This window comes from Mixophyes fleayi, chromosome 3 (genome assembly GCF_038048845.1).
Source record: "Mixophyes fleayi isolate aMixFle1 chromosome 3, aMixFle1.hap1, whole genome shotgun sequence".
In the NCBI taxonomy this organism is placed as follows: Eukaryota; Metazoa; Chordata; class Amphibia; order Anura; family Limnodynastidae; genus Mixophyes; species Mixophyes fleayi.
Genome location: NC_134404.1, coordinates 171,016,772 through 171,028,903, shown reverse-complemented (window position 1 = coordinate 171,028,903; position 12,132 = coordinate 171,016,772). Strand labels below are relative to the sequence as shown.

Below are 12,132 nucleotides of genomic sequence, written 5' to 3'. Positions count from 1 at the left end.
TTATCTTGCTTTGAGGCTAGTACTTATAGTGTTAGTTGTCATTTGATTTAAGAGATTTTTTTGTGTTTTTGTATAAAACGCCACATGTTTTTTTTTATTTAATTATGTAAAAGTTAACATGAGGAAAATGTGCTTGGGCCACAGTGAAGCGCTGTTGCGTTCATGAGAAGGGACGGTGCCATTCGTCACAGGTGTGTGGCTGTAAGAGCTGGCCTGCCCAGCGCCCTCCAAAACACTCATTCCATGCCGCACACACCAGTGCAGATATGTGCAGCACCCATATGTGCTCTATAGTGGTATGAGAGAAAAATACCAGTGGAGAGGGAGAAGTTGAAGAGGTGGACTAGGTGCAGGCAGGCATGACGAGAGAGGGAGCAGAGAAGGTGAGAGGGGAAGGGGTTAAGGGTACAGGTAGAAGGGGGATAAGTTGCTATAACAGCATGAATCTCATCACCAGAGACAGGTGGGAAAACACATGGTGGGTTGGCTAGAGGTGTAGGGTAGACTGTGAAGGGGCCTGGCAGGAGGAGATTTCTTGATGGATGGTTTTAATTTTTGGAAGTGAAATGGGTGGCAGGGTCTAGGGCTGTAATGGAAGAGGGAGAGGGTGGGTCGAGGAGGGAGTTAAAGGAGAAAAAGAACTGACAGGGGTTGGAAGACTGGATGGAAATAAGAGACTAAGATGAAATAATAAATATGAAGTGGAGGAGGTCAACGTTAGAGAGAGATTTCCTCCCGCGATGCTCAGCTTTGTCTAAGCTCTCGGGTCCATTAGTATACTTAAAAGTAGTAATAACATACTGAGACAAATAAATCGACCAGTAAATAAGTCAATGAAGTTACAGCCGTTCACCACCTCATTTTCTGTCTAAACTTCGCCACTTGCTCACACATCTCCTCACTTGGCTTTGACTCTGCAGTGATTGTCCATTCTGCCACTAATAATGTGGTGCTGGTTTGTAATAGGCTGCTGAGTGTGGTTAATTAGAAGCTGGCACTGCACAAATGCTACAAACGGCAACAACAACAGATAATACAAACGGCATAATGAAGTGAGGTGACGGGAGACAGATGCGGGTGGTTACAAGCTAAATCCCACTTCCTTGGTGCCTACGCAGAGAGGTTCAACATGTAAGAGTCTCTGTATCTGCTGGGTAAAGATATTCACGCTCTAGCCGCAGTGCATGACCTGGCACTACGGGAAGTTTAGCTACAAGCCAGTGCAAGCTCCAAAGCTGCACAACTTGGGCTGCTCACACTCTGCAATATTTCCAGTGATATTGCGCAATTTGCCCAATATTATAATGTGTGGCCCCAAAATCAGTCTGGTGCTCACAAATAAGGCGATTTTAATTGACACAGTCATAATAGTGCATGTTGGAAAAGATAGTCGCAAGATGACCACTATCTACCTGTGTGAGTGGTCTTCTGATCCCAATAACACGCCCCAGTATAAGCTGGAAGTGATCCGGCCACTCAATCCAAGCCCTGAACAACCAGATCTTGCCCAATTCGGACACCCCCTTGAGTGGCCAAATTGCACAGGGATTCTGTTGCTCTGCTTTCAGGCCAACAGGCAAGAGAGGCCCAAGTATGGTCAGCTTAAATTAATACTACCACAATTCTGACTGTAATAAATCAAGCGTATTTTGTTCTGCAACCAGGGCCGGACTGGGACTAAAAATCAGCCCTGGCATTTAAAGCACACAGGCCCACGTGTTGTGGGCTCCATGCACTGTATTGTTGCACACTGATGCTGGCGCAGTACAACATGATGTAGTTTGAGTGTGTGTGTGTGTGTGGGGGGGGGCATTTATTTCTCCTAATGACCCTCAACATTACATTGTTAGCACCCCAATTACAGCAATAAATAACCCCCCACACACACTCATACTACATCAATACCCACCCACATTACAGCAACCAGCATCACCCCCAAATTACAGCGTCCAGCATGACCCCCCACATTACAGCATCCAGCATCACTCCCCACATTACAGCAACCAGCATCACCCCCCACATTACAGCGTCCAGCATGACCCCCCACATTACAGCATCCAGCATCACCCCCACATTACAGCAACCAGCATAACCCCCCACATTACAGCAAACAGCATTACCCCCCACATTACAGCAACCAGCATTACACCCCACATTACAGCAACCAGCATTACCCCCCACATTACAGCAACCAGCATAACCCCCCACATTACAGCAAACAGCATTACCCCCCACATTACAGCAACCAGCATTACACCCCACATTACAGCAACCAGCATTACCCCCCACATTACAGCAACCAGCATCACCTCCCACATTATAGCAATACCCTCTCCTACTTATTAACAATACTAAGCCCCAAACACACTACAGCATTGCCACCACCACGCCAACCCATTCTATAGTAATGCCACCAATTATAGAGGCACCACTGTAGAAAACCAATGTTTTGCTTTTTTCAAATCTCCCACAAAATAGCAACAACAGAATACATACACACATATGGGTAACAGGTACCCTTTTCCCTCAATTAAATAGTAATGGCAGAATTTTCATGAATCACTCCACATGAAATAAAACTAACATATATCTAAAAAAAAACATAACTATTGAATGATCATTCGAACTCACACGGCCACATTAAAAGTATTTCCATCTACAGCAAAATGTCAGAGAAAAATATTTTTTTACTACAGTAACTGGATATGAGTCTTTTCCATTCATTTTAAATAACAGTATATAAATTAAGGGGTATAGAGGAGGTGGGTGAGGGATAATTGGATGTGATCCATCAGTTTGATTAGATAGGAAATATTTAGATTATTTACCTCGAGACGTCTACCCCCTTGACTCACAGGCAGGGCCGGCAAGAGGAATTTTGAGCCCCAGTACAGCAACTTCTTTGGGCTCCTCTCATATTCAACAATGAGAGACTTGCCTTTGGCAGAAGTTCATATTATGCCACAATGTAGTGCCCCCAGTTCATATTATGCCACAATGTAGTGTGCTCAGTTTATATTATGCCACATCATAGTGCCCCAAGGTCATATTATGCCACATAGTAGTGCCACAAATCATATTATGGCATAGTAGTGCCCTCAAATCATATACCATACAGTAGTGCCCCCAAATCATATTATGCCACAATAGTGCCCCCAAATCATATTTATGCCATAGAAGTGCCCCCAAATCATTAGTAGTGCCCAGACAAAAACTCATTCACAATTAAAAATTGGTACAGCATATCAGATACTGAGAGTGCTATTCCCAGGAGCAGCTTAATACACCATTTACAATGCAAAGAAAAATAGATATATTGACACAATCACAGAAAAAATTATGACAAGCAGCGTTTTTTCCTCTTAATTAAAAATCTTTGTACACATAAATATGCAAGAAACATTACAGTGCAATAATAAGCAATACATAGTGTTTTAAATGTTATTGGATACACAGTAGCGCCCCCAGTTCAAGAAAGGATGGTTAAAAACACATTGCACACGAGAAAATGTATGAACTTACCTGATCATAGCATCCTGTGTTCTGTTCTCCTACTGGGCACGCTGGGCGAGGAGGTTTCAGCAGCTGTCAGCTCACACGGGCAGTCAGGAGCAGGAACAGAGCGTAATGGAATTTTTTTTAACACTTGTCCCCATTCTTCATTACTACCTGTGTTTCATGATGGTTGCATCCCTGACATTCCCACTCTTAAGATGTCTCTCCCTTTACACTTTCTTTTACCTATGCCCCTGCACCATTTTCTCCTTTGTCCCTTTCACCTAACCCATCTTCTCCCCTGGCACTCTCACACGTCTTCCTGCACCCTCTACCCCCATGGCCCTCACACATCTTTCTGCACCCCCTTCCCCCTGGCTCTCTCACACTTAACCCCCTGCACCACCTTCTCCCCGGGCTCTCTCACACGTCTTCCTTCACCACCTTCTCCCCTGGGACCACCTTCTCCCCTGGCACTCTCACCCCTCTCCCAGCACCCCCTTCCCCCTGGATCTCTCACCCCTCTCCCAGCACCCCCTTCCCCCTGGATCTCTCACCCCTCTCCCAGCACCCTTTTCCCCCTGGATCTCTCACCCCTCTCCCAGCACCCCCTACCCCGCTGGTTCTCTCACCCCTCTCCCAGCACCCCCTTCTTCCTGGATCTCTCACCCCTCTCTCTGCACCCCTTCCCCCTGGATCTCTCACCCCTCTCCTAGCACCCCCTTCCCCCTGGATCTCTCACCCCTTTCCCCCTGGATCTCTCACCCCTCTCCCAGCACCCCCTACCCCACTGGTTCTCTCACCCCTCTCCCAGCACCACCTACCCCGCTGGTTCTCTCACCCCTCTCCCAGCACCACCTACCCCGCTGGTTCTCTCACCCCTCTCCCAGCACCCCCTACCTCGCTGGTTCTCTCACCCCTCTCCCAGCACTCCCTTCTTCCTGGATCTCTCACCCCTCTCTCTGCACCCCTTCCTCCTGGATCTCTCCCCCCTCTCCTAGCACCCCTTTCCCCCTGGATCTCTCACACGTCTCCCAGCACCCCCTACCCCGCTGGTTCTCTCACCCCTCTCCCAGCACCCCCTACCCCGCTGGTTCTCTCACCCCTCTCTCTGCACCCCTTCCCCCTGGATCTCTCACCCCTCTCCCAGCACCCCCTCCCCCCAGGCTCTCTCACCCCTCTCCCAGCACCCCCTTCCCCCTGGATCTCTCACCCCTCTCTCTGCACCCCCATGCTCTCTCACCTCTCTCCCTGCATCCCCTACCTCCTGGCTCTCTCACACTGGTGACCCCCCCCCCCGCGAAAATCGCGGCACCCCGCGACCCCCTCCTGCAAAAAAATCGCGGCACCCCGCTATCCCCCCCCCCCCCCCCCCCCGCAAAAATCGCGGCACCCCCGCCATCCCCTCCCCCATTCGGAAAACAAAAATCTTGAAACTGTGTCCAGCTTAAAGGGCTTAAAGGGCTTAAGGGGGAGGGAGTGGAGGAGCATGCGACAGAGGAGAAGAAGAGTCGGGCCGGCCCATCCAGACATAGGCCCTTCCGGCATTTGCCAGAAGTGCCAGTCCGGCCCTGTCTGCAACAATAATGAATCCACTGCTGGAATCATCCTAGGAAGAATGTCATCCAAAATGATATCTCCCTCTCCCATCAACTAGCAGAACAGTGGTGGTCCCATATACGAGACCCATGAAGTTCAAAAGATACTCACCTCCCTCCCCTTTGCTCTCATGCTTCCGCAGCAAATTGCATTATCTAGCTTAAAGGAGGTGAGGGCACCGCAAAAGCACCGGAGCCAGATAAGGATATGGCCACATGAACACAGGCAGCAGAAAGGGGGCAGGGAGGCCCATCTCCTCTTTCAAACCTGTGAAAAAAGCAGGGCCAGCAAGAGGCCACCGAGGCAGAGTAGGAGGGGAGGAGGGTTAAGTCCCAGTAGGGAATAGGAAGTAAGCGTCCAGTATCAAGAGCAGTTTTAAGCAGGACAGCCGCCTTATCTGAATTGCAGCAGATATGCCTGCAAACATCCAGGATAATACTGCAGGTAGCGGTTCAGCTGGGCAGATGAATTCATCCCATTGTTTGAAAAAAGCAGCCGAGATGCAGAAATGCAGCCAGGTCCGTGGAGCACACAGCAATGGCACATGGTAAAAGGAGATCTAGTACAGCTTCAGGATGATCAAATGGACAAAGAGCATCCAAGAAAAAGCAAAGCTGCAAATCATATAAGGAAATCCCAGCCATCATGCTAGAAGCAGCTGTAGGAGAAATCCAGCAAGCTATAGGAGAAATCAACAGCACATGTTGAGTGAGCTGTCCCCCTCCCCAAACCTATTTCACATGAACAAGGGTCTGGAGATGCTGAGGAGTCAGGGGAAGAAGGCAGCTTAGTTGGGCAACAGCTTGAAGGGCTGCACAAACGACCCACATTGCAGCATTTATCTCGTGCTACCCCTACCACAGTTTCAACCGCTAATGGGGGCCAAATTCCACAGACATTGGGAGCAAAAGGACACAGTATTAGTACCGGAATCGGGACACCAGGATCTTGGGTATTCATCTCCCCAATGCAACTACACGGACAGCAACCCTGCTATGGTCCACCGTGAACAGTAGAGCGCATCATGGGTCATTATTTACCACCACTGGTGTTAGGACAGCAAGGATGGGGGCTGTACACTGGCTTAGGTTATCGGCCTGTTCCATACCCCTATCATCATCCCCCACGGTTCCCCTCACCCCCACGAGCATATATCAGCATGAAAGAGGGCACATCTTGCCTCACAACCAGGTCAACAAAGCACAGGCATCATCTAGACATCATGAAGAAAGATCGCATCGGATCAGCCAACAGCGCACATTGCATCAAGATAGGAGTTCACACCTGGCGACTGCCGGTGCCGCGTCCAGCACTTCAGCGAGAGAAGGACATTGCAAAGTCCACACCAATCCTAGCAGGTCCCCAGCAGCTCAACACTGCTTACCAGGTGCCACATCTAGCCCGGTCAGTGGGACAACAGTAGCAGAGGCCGACGCCATGGTCAGTATGGCAAAAAACAAGACACCTGTCGCTACTACCAGCACAGAGCTGAGCGTATCAGCAGGAACTGGTGAGAATTCTAATAATGATGCTAATGTAAATTATATGAATGGGGTTGATCGTTGAAATGTACATGTGGGCATAGAGAACAGCTCAGGGTTAGATATTTCTACTGAAGAAGATGGTGACTCAGCCTATAAGGCTTTTAAGGAATAGTGGTGCGTGCTGAAGATGGTGAGAAAGAAGCATAGGTTAACAGGTCTGGGGATGGATGCAGTTAGAGGTCAATTAGGGCAAGCTTCAGTGCAAAAATCACCAGTTTTTGAGCACGTTGGGGTATACATAGGCTGCGATCTCGGCGCAATTGCCACTCACTTGCCAAAACAAACAAGTAGGGACATCAAGAAAGAAACATTTATAGATATATATATACCTTAACAGAAGCAGGGCTAAAGGCTAAAGAAAAAAATAGTGAGAGAGGAGTAGCGCAGGACTATGGATAATTGGCCAAGTGGGATGTTACTTAAAGGCTTTCCCAGGGATGGCTAAAGTAAGGAAAAATACACAAACTTTGTCCATTCAGTCCATAGGAAGTTCAGGGGACCATCTGGAGGGAATACAAAGAGGCCTTTCGGCTGAAGTGGTAGCGTCTGAAACCAATTAATTTTGGGTCAAGTGATGTAGATGGTTAAAAGCCCAAGGCAGTGTGGCTATGAAAAGGGGGATACGACAGCAAAGTCAGGGTCTGGAAGGCCTAGTTTACAGACTCAAGTATTCGGCATTCCATGAAGTTCAGTGTTCAGCGCAAGAAAAAAAAGAAGGCCAACTCACCCAATGCAAGAGCCTCTAGCATAGGAATCTACTCTAATAAAATTGGACAGGATGCAGGTATGGCTAGTCATGTATCCTAAGCGGTATAAAGCCGAGTTACTTTGGGAGGGATTTAAGGAAAGGTTTAAAATTCCAGTTAGGAGGTCAGTTCCTCAAAGCAAGTGAAAACCATCCATCAATTCGCAAACAACAGTCGTTAGGGATAAACTTGTCAAGGAAATGATCTTGTACCGAATCTTGTATCAAGAGGCCGAGGAGATGGAGGTCAGACAGTTACAAATCTTATGTCAGGCTGCCACAGCGGATCAGCCCCTGATGTTTGTGAATGAGAAGTGTCTACCCTCATAACCATATGGATCATCGGGCACTCCTACGTCTATTGGGAGGCAAATGGAGCCTCAGCTAGGTAATATGGACAGCGGCTAGGCCTGTCACAGGCAGCAGAGATTGTTAGTTGGCTGGGAAAAAGAGAGATGGTATGAGGGGACCTCAGGAAGGAGTTGCTAGAGGCAGTAAAAAAAGGGAGGCCAGCCCAACATGGTAGATTTCCATCTTGGGGGCAGTGATCTCGGGAGGCAAAAATCCTTAAATATGGTAATAAATATCAAGGAAGATTTGGTGTGGATGAAAGAACATTGGGGTGCCATAACCTTGGTCTGATCAATTATCAGCCTAAGGCTGTCCTGGAGAGGTGCAAAACAGGGGGTCAGAATTGACAGAACACATAAGATGTTGAATTCAGCCATTAATAAACTCATTTCCGCGTGTGGTGGCATCAGCATACGGTAAAACAATATTGGCATGAAATGCACCAGGTTGTGTAGGAGCGATAGGGTAAATCTGTCACAGGTCGCGTTGGACTTGTTCAACAACATGATGCAGGAAACACTGGAGGTGTTGGGCGGTACTTCTAACAGGATGGTGGTGGGGGCTTTGGCCTCATGAAGGGGTCATGAGGGCCTCGTGTGGTGAGGGAAACCGATGCACAAGGTATAGCTATGGGGGGGGGGGGGGGGGGGGGACTACAGAGGTGCATAACCAGCCACTCAAAGGCGGCTGTATGGTAGGCTCCATCTGCAACAGTTGGGCCTCCATGGGCAACATGCCAAGGAAAAACCAGGCCATGTGGGCACCAGATACGGGCTCCGGGGACGTTTTTGTTGTGCTCACATGATAGGAAGAACATGACTCAAAAAATTTTGAGGAATTGGTAAAAGCGAAAAACCTTGCACACTACCTTCCCTATATATGTTGCTTATTTTTAAATAAAACTGATCGCTATTTACTCCAACACCAGCCTGTGCGTTTTTATTTTGGTTAAGGCTTTTTTCCTGTTGGATGCCCACAGGTCGGCATATCCTCCCTTAACCGCCCAGTGAATTATCTCCTGAAATGCAGGCCTCCCAGACATGGGACCTCAATGGGTCTTCTACATGAGTGCAGGCGTAAATATGGATGAATATCATTGTGGGTAGCGTTCTTTAAATCATGTTTGCTATGGGCCTATGAAGACGGGCACTGGAAACCAGTAAGGTAATATAAATCCCTTCCAAAAAGAAGAAAATATGTATATTAACAGTCCATGAAAAATGTAATTATTCATGTCTCTGAAAGCAACAACTATGCATAAATACTGACTAGCACAAGTTCTGCAGTAACAAGCCATGGATGACTGCAGGTTAGCATGATAACGTATGTCAAGAGGACACTACTGTGCTATATGCAGTATATGAGAAATAAGGAATAAAGTATTAATCCTTAACTTTGCCGATTTTAAGACAAAAGAGATGCACATATATAAAAATATATGCCACTATAAATTGCTGCTAACATGGCAGTTTGTGCCGTCAACTCTGGGAATTGAGAGCTCTATAACTTCAGCAGCATAAAATTAAACTTATAAATTATTTTCTGAATAAATTCTTCTGTTTTGACATCAAAGAACATGCAAGTGCAAAATACTGCATTTCACCTTATAAAAGTGCATAATCAAATTAATATTTTAGATTTATTTCTACCCAAGGAAAAAATATTCGGTACAAATTATTACAATTGACTTTTGAGAACTACCAAATAGTTTTACAGTTTATGATGAGATGTGATCTAACAATATCTTTCTTGCAACAGTGATTCCTTGAGTGCAGTAATCTTCTCTAGATCAACACCCGGATTTGTATACTGGATTAGATGTAAGTGAAATATGAAGTAATTATATCTGTTATATAAACGTACGCTAGCCTCTGCACCAGCTATGTTCCCCAGGCATGAGTGGGGAGAGGTCACCACACAAGTGAGTTCAGTTTCAGGTTGCTGCACTGCAGGCATAAGAACAGTGTCAACTCTCCCAACTAGGAAGTTCCACAGCATATGTTAAATATTGTATACACTTTTTTTTTTCTTTTTTACTATCTTGCAATGATCAAGTGTTCTCTAACAATAGATGTAAAGGAGTTCTTTTGAATATCCGTTTTCAGTTTAGAAAGGAGAAATTGGAGCCATATGAAATGGCAGACAAATCATGTACAACAGCATTGTTAGCGACCTCAGCCATCCTTTGGCCATACCATGCCAATATGTATCAGGTGTGCCATGGGATGCCAAGTGTAATGAACATTGTACTCTCTGGCATATAGCACAACTGCATGACATTAAGTTTCAAGGTGTGGCTTTCATAATCCACTTACTCTATTTTAGCCAGACATATACAACAAGTAACCATCTTTGATATGAATGCAAACAAAACATAAAATTACAAGATGACACTCTTTACTCATAAACAAAACACACATTATAATAAACAGTTTGTCTAACTAAATATTGCTTTGTAGTGCATATTATTTGCTCTGTATGCCAACATCATTCGCATTACTAAGAAATCAGAGCTCACAGTACTGTATCTGTATATGAATTATTTACAATAAGGCTCACACCCACACAGGCAACAGGAGGCACTGTATCTGCATTGAAATCTCACATTAATGCAGGAATACTGATTTCCTTGCATAGCGATCTTTATAGCACTCTAATGTCAGTATATTTAGCACCAAACCCTTAAAAATGGTGAATCAGTAAATCACACGATTTATGGATCCTCATAATAATTCCACCGATATAAAAAAAAAAAAAGCATTTATGGCGAATTATGAATACCCTCTTTCTGTCTGACCCTATATAACGTCAAATATGTACATCTCTACCTGTTGGAATCACATCTCCGAAGTCATATTAGGAACGGAAACAATCTGATCGTACACACTACATCCAGAACCAAGTGCTGATGTCCTTAGCCCGATCCTGAGTGCCGCCGTTCGGCTCCGGTCACTGGTGAGTTCGGGAGGACTAGCAGCGTGTCTCAGTGGACATACATGTTACATAGAAGCATGCTACAGAGTAGTCCAGCTGCATGGCTTGCACCATCGGCCTCTCCACACCTTCACTTCCTCACAAAAACAATATGGCATAGAAAAAGCTTAGCGTTTACCTGTTGCCTTTCCCAGGATTCTGCCTGCTGTTATCAGGGGAGCGTGGGATCCTCGGACTCAGTCTTACAGTCCTCCTTGCTGTATATACGCAGCACTCCAGCATGGGTTTGGTATGGGGAACTAGCTCCTGTTTATACATCAGCTTGTGTTTTACCAGGTACTCCAGTGTTTCCATCTCGGGATTTTATGTATGATCAGCCTGTATATCAGCGACATCTACTGGACGATATTGTGAAAGACGGGTTTAGCTGTAAATTGTGCTTGTAACTTGGTACAACAGTGATGGGCAACCTGATACACTTCAGAGCCCTCTTCAATTTCAAAAGGCCGCGTTACACATAATCCCGGTAATAAGTAAATATCAGGTCCTGTTGATAATCCAATAGACCGATCAGGCTGTAGCCTCGGGCGTAAGGCTTTTTCTTGCAAAATTTCTGGTGGTGCACTATTGTGACAGCGAGAGGAATAAACTGAAATTAATTGTAAAACTCGAGAGAATAGCTCTCCAAACCAGAAAGGAAAATTAGGTTTTATGCTTGACATATTCCTATGGTAAAGGATGAAGTTAATGAGTCATCCTTAGACTGGAGTCTGAGGATAAGCGCTCTCATTAACACCCGCTCACTCCTCCGTTCTATACTGTTACTGGTTGTAATAAAAAGGAAATGAGTGACAGAGGTTGCTGTGACCCTTTAAAAGGCCAAGTTGAGCTAAGTTTAGAAAAACTGGAACATAAACATTGGTGGAGAAAGTGAGGAAAGCCAAGTTTTAGATTAAATATAACTTTGTTTTTAGCTGTTGCATATTAGTCAGGCTTGGAAGGCGAAGGGGTGCTATTAGTCTAGGGCACCTGGGCTCTTAATAAGGCCTTAGTTGATATAATACATTTAAGAAAGAAGCCCCTCAGTAATAACATTACATGCATTTTAATGTAGGATAAACAAGTGTTACAGGCTATAACAAATAAATGTAACAATAAAGCAGGAAGAAACTGGAGACTGCAGGTGAGGGTTTGGATGGCCACATGTAGCCCCAGCTCGACCTGTTGCCCATCACTGTGGTACAGGATGCTGGAGCATACACAGTACATGGATTGTGCAATATAATGGTAACATATAAATCCACTTTACCAAGTGTTTTACGTTTACAGTCAGGTTTATTTTCTATAGAAAAGTGCTCAATCGCCAGAATCCACTGCTAGTCTTAGATATTAACCATAATCATTACTAAAGTTCACAAACTTGCTAACAATACAAAATACAATAGATACAAATGTCCTATTTTA

The 12,132-nt window shown here is 45.6% G+C and overlaps 1 protein-coding gene across 4 annotated transcripts in view; it reads right to left on the bottom strand.

The window, feature by feature from the left end:
• ANKRD6 (ankyrin repeat domain 6) overlaps window positions 1-11,007 on the bottom strand; it is a 176,123-nt gene extending 165,116 nt beyond the window's left edge. The window contains exon 1 of one of the 4 annotated variants that reach the window (XM_075202779.1): window positions 10,847-11,007. The gene's annotated coding sequence lies outside the window, so the exon portion shown is untranslated. Of the gene's footprint in view, window positions 1-10,562; window positions 10,777-10,846 lie in introns of those variants that run through there. The other 3 variants (XM_075202775.1, XM_075202778.1, XM_075202777.1) reach the window with 3 other exon arrangements.
• Between the last annotated feature and the right edge of the window lie 1,125 nt (window positions 11,008-12,132).